At 47.8% G+C, this 5,087-nt stretch overlaps 1 pseudogene; it reads right to left on the bottom strand.

Annotated features, from left to right (window-relative positions):
* Positions 1 to 456: 456 nt before the first annotated feature.
* Positions 457 to 2,457, bottom strand: LOC124225463 (heterogeneous nuclear ribonucleoprotein H3-like; annotated as a pseudogene).
* Between the last annotated feature and the right edge of the window lie 2,630 nt (positions 2,458 to 5,087).

Here is a 5,087-nt window from a genome sequence, read left to right as displayed (position 1 = left end):
TTACATGAGAGGCTCCCCGGAGCTCCTGTGGGCGGGCAGCCCAGCTGTCTGGATTCTCGGGTTCTACTACCTGAGAACAAGGTGCCCTGGTGAGGTGTTGCTCACCCGTCTTAAACCTACCTCCCTGAAGAAACGTAATGGTCCCCTGCCCCTTCTCTTCCTCCCCGGTCTCTCTTCTACCTCCACTTTGTCATCCCAACCTCCCCCCGGGCCCCTCCCCCCTCAACCCCCGTCACCCCCCACCCCCCGGCTTTACTTTCTGAGATTTGACTTTGGAAAGCAATCAGAGTAGTTTTGTTGCCCCGTGTGCCCCATCATCTTCCAAATGTGTAAGTGTAATACTGAACGTGCTCTCTCAGACCACACAGGTGCCCCAGAGGTCTGATGAGCCCTCAGAGGGCTGCACCACCCTGGCTGGCCATCCCCGTAATTTAGTCAGGAGGAGTCCAGCTTTCCTCAGGCCCCTAGAAAGGAGAGACATATGGCCCGGCCACCAGATGTGGGAGAATAGACTGATCCCAGCAAACGTCATGGGAGGCGGACCTGCCTGAGGGCGAAGCAGAAAGTCCCTGGGGAGCCTGAGCAGTGCCTGCAGCTGAGTCAAATTAGTGGAGTAACCCAAGACAATGCACCCGATGTGATCGACTCTCCCTCCCATCAGAGTGTCTCCTCGTTCCCAGGGCGCTTATGCATTTGATCCTCATCACAATCCTGTGAGGTATGCCAGGCAGTGGGTATTACTGGCTCTGGCTCAGAGACAGAGGTACTGAGGTTCTCAGAGATCATGTGACTTGGCCCAGGCCTCAGAGCCAGAAGCTTAGAGGAAACCACACCTCCAGATGGCCAGTCTCAAGCTCTTTCCTCCACGGATTGTAACCTAACCCCGGGGCTCTCCGCCCTGGCTGCAATTCCAGTCACCAGGGGAGTTTTACAAACAGTACCAGCTCCAGAGATTCTGATTCAGTTGTTCTGGGGAGGGGGCCAGGCTTCCGGGCAAATGTTAAAGGGGCTGTCTAGGTGATTGCAATAGGCAGGCAAGATTGAGAGGCAGACCCAAGCTGGACCCAGGGTCAGCACCATGGCCTTCCCTCCTGACACAGGGCACGGAGGGGCCTGCTTTAAAGAGGACGTTGCCGGAAAAGCCCCAGGCCAACGGGGCAGGCCTCTGACTCATTTTGTCCCCCAAGTGCCATCTGTTCCATATTTCACCCATCCCTGCCCAGGTGCCATCCAGCCCAGATACTAAATTAATAAGTGGTAATGGAAAGTGCAGAATAGCATGTATTGTAACTGCCGTTTGTTTTTTTAAAAAAGGACAACAATTTGTGTGTATATATATATATATACACATGCACACACACACAGATGTATATGTATTCTCACATATATATCCTTGTACATGCAAAGGTCTCTGGAAAGACTCAAGAAATTGGAATTAATGATGCCCCTGAGGAGGGAAGTTGGTGTAGGGGGAAACAAAACAAAGGTGGGAAGGAGACTTTCTTTTTTTTTTAATATAAAAATTTATTTTTAAGTCTAAGTATGCAACAAATAAAACCTACAGAAAACCGATTTTCCCATCCCAATCTGCTGCTTCACCAAATAATATTTTGAAAACACATTCCTTCGGTCATTATAAAATTCTTAAAATACAAAAGAAATTAAATTGGTAAGAAAGTCTAGCAGACCAGATGCTGTTGTCAGGACTTTATGTTGGTGGTTACGCTCTAGCGCATCCACGCCGTCCTTGCCCGTACAACCTCCATTGCCTCCACCACCGGGGCCATAACCACTCAAGCCATCAGGAGTGCCATAGCCTCCACTGTAACAGTTCCCCGTTCCCATTCTTCCAACAGAGCCATAACCTCCTTGATTATCTATTCCATCTCTGCCGTAGCCTCCCATTCCAGAACCTCCCATTCCAGAGCCACCTCCAGGAGTCGAATTCCAGAAGAGTTCAACGTATCGATGTTGCATGTTATTCTTATCTTTCACATATGGCAGCTACTGCATCTTCATGTGTCACAAACTCTACATCTGCTTCTCCTGTTGCTCTGCCATCAGCTCCAATACCAACATGCACTCATATTGGATTTAGTGGTGAGAAAAAACTAGCAACATCATTTTCAGTTGCACGAAAAGGCAATCCTCTCATATGTACAAAATGACCACCATGGAAACCTGAACTGGCATCACCAGCTCCACCATAGCCATGTCCTCCCATACCTCTTCCATCTCTCATTCTGTCATCGAAGCCATCATCTCCACAGCCATAATTATTATAGCCACCACAGTCATCAAAACCTCCATAACCACCATCATACCATCACCTCTTGATCGCATTCTGTCATACATACTTCCACTCCCAGCTCCATAATAACCCCCTCTTCCTCCTATTGGTCTATCATATGGTCCCTGTCGCTGGCCCAGCAATCTTCTTGGTGGATCATAAAATCCTTTGATTTCACTCCTGGTGCTTTTGAAGATCTGAACATACCTGTGCCCTATTCTTTCCTTGATTTCCCCGGAGCATTTTCTGCCATCTCCTTTGAAGCAAACTGCACGAAGGCCTCCCCTGTGCTCCTCCCCTTGTAGTGCATCATCAACGTTATCCCATTTGGTACGATTTCCAACCCTTGAAAGAACTGAACTATTTCCTCTTTGCTGCAATCAAATGGCAGTCCACAAATTGTACTGTCCCGTCACTAACGTCATTTGGACCATTATGTTTCATAACCCAATCCATCTCAATACTGTTTGATCTAAATGCGTAAAACCATCAAATTCTCAGGGCTCACCTTTCTGCCCTTCGGGGAGAATGTGAAGTGGCAGTAGTAGTCCTGCCAGCGTGTGTTGAAGGAACCATGGTGTTTCAGTTGGGAAAAAATAAGACTTACTTTCCCTTGTGGATCCTTTGTACTTTCTGAATGATATGTTACTAATACAAACACACAAAAAAATTGTTAACTTTTATAACGGTAGAAGAACCTACAGCCTTCCAGGGAAGGAAATGTTGCACCCATCTTCGTTTCTGTCCCACCCATTCATTCAATCAGTCATTCAACAAATATTTATTGAGCACCTACTGTGTGCCAAGAACTGTTCTAGGAGCTGGGGATATAGGGGTGAACAAAACAGACAAATAATCCTTGCTCTTGTGGGGCTTACATTCTAGCAGATGGAGACTGGCCACAATGATGAGTGGGGTAGGTAAATTACATAGTCTGTGAGAAGAGCTAAGTAATATAGGAAACACAGAGCAAGATATGAGGAATCAGGAGTTGGGAGGTGTGGTGGGTTCCTATCACTTCTGTAACAGATAACCATAAAGCTAGTGGCTGAAAACAACACACATTTGTTATCTTACAGTTGGGAGGTCAGAAAGCCTAAAATCAACCTGTTGGCAGGGCCATGTGCCTTCCAGAAGCTCCAGGAGGGAATTAGCTTCCTTGCCTTTTCCAGCTTCTAGAGGCCACCTGCATTCCTTGGCTCGTGGTCCCGTCTGCTATCTTCAGAGCCAGCCGCATAACATCTTCAAATCTCTTTCTTTCTCTGACTTCCGCTTCCACCATCATCACTTCTCCTTCTCTGACTCGACCCTCCTGTCTCCTTCTTGGAAGGTTCTCTGTGAAGTCAAATACCATATGATCTCATTCATAAGTGGAAGATAAAAACAACAAACAAACACATAGAAACAGAGATTGGATTGGTGGTTACCAGAGGGGAAGTAGGGAGGGAGGAGGGCGAAAGGGGTGGTGAGGCACACGTGTGTGGCGATGGGTTGTCATTAGTCTTTGGGTGGTGAACATGATGTAAGCTACACAGAAATCGAAATATATAATGATGTACACCTGAAATTTATATAATGTTATAAACCAATGTTACTACAATTAAAACATTTTAAAAAAGAAGGTTCTCTGTGGTGCCATTGGGTCCACCCCGATAATCCAGGATAAGCTCCCCATCTCAAGATCCTTAACTTAATCATGGCTGCAAAGTCCCTTGGCCATATAAGGTAACAGCCTCTGGTGATCAGGACATGGACATCTTCCAGGACAGGGGTAATTATTTAGCCGCCCAGGAGGGGAGGCGCAGGTTGCAATTTTCAGTCGGGCAGTCTGGGTAGAAGGTGGCATTGGAGTCAAAACTGAAGGAGGTGAGGGAGTTGGCCTTGCACATCCGGGCAGCAGCAGAAGGAGGGAACCTGCCTGGGGAGTGTAAACAGCATCCCTCTGCCCCTCACATTTAGGTTCCCCTTGTGTGTGCCTTTGGGTCCCCTCAGGGCCCACAGAGGATTGGGAAAGGGTGCACTGTCAGCCTACCTCACCCCAAGCTCTCTCGCCTCCCCTCCTGCACCCTGACCCTGAGGCCCCTCAAAGTCCACTGGGCTGGAGCCAATAGCCTCCCATCTGCTCCTCTTTTCAGCCTGTGGTACTCAACTCTGCAGCCTTCTGCTCTTGGCATCCACGCCACTGTATCCCCTGGTCCTGCCATCTCGGCCTCGCCTGCATCCTTGACTGGCCCTCTGACATAGACCTCTCGGCTGTCCTCATCCTTTCCTCTCTCTGGGCAATCTTATTTTTATTCCTTGACTCTGCTGTCACCTCCCAACTGATAGCTGATGTTTATCTCCAGCCTGGTGTCCCTGGAGCTTCAGAACCACATTTTCCAACTGCCTCTGTCTCCTTTTGCCCAAAGCATCCTTGGCTATTTATACGTCACCTCCCCGTTGAAGCTATAAATTCCTCAAAAGCTCACACCCTCTTTCATTCACCTCTGTGTCATCCTGAATGGATTATAACAACACTGGCAATTATAATAATAACCAACATTTATTGAGCGCTGTCCATGTGTCAGGCACTGCGCTAACCACTTCACACATATTAATTCATTTAATCTTATCAGTCACTCAATGAGATGGGTAGTATTATAATCCTCATTTTATAGGTGAAGAAACTGAGGCCCAGAGAGGTGAACTAACTTTCTCAAGGTGACACAGCTAAATAAATGGCAAAGCCAGAATTCAAACCTAGGCAGTCTGGCTGCAAAGTCCAAAGGCGGTGGATGGAACGGACAGGCACTCGGCC

Source organism: Equus quagga, chromosome 1, assembly GCF_021613505.1.
Source record: "Equus quagga isolate Etosha38 chromosome 1, UCLA_HA_Equagga_1.0, whole genome shotgun sequence".
In the NCBI taxonomy this organism is placed as follows: Eukaryota; Metazoa; Chordata; class Mammalia; order Perissodactyla; family Equidae; genus Equus; species Equus quagga.
The sequence above is the reverse complement of the archived record's forward strand: the minus strand, read 5'-3'. Positions and strand labels throughout refer to the sequence as shown.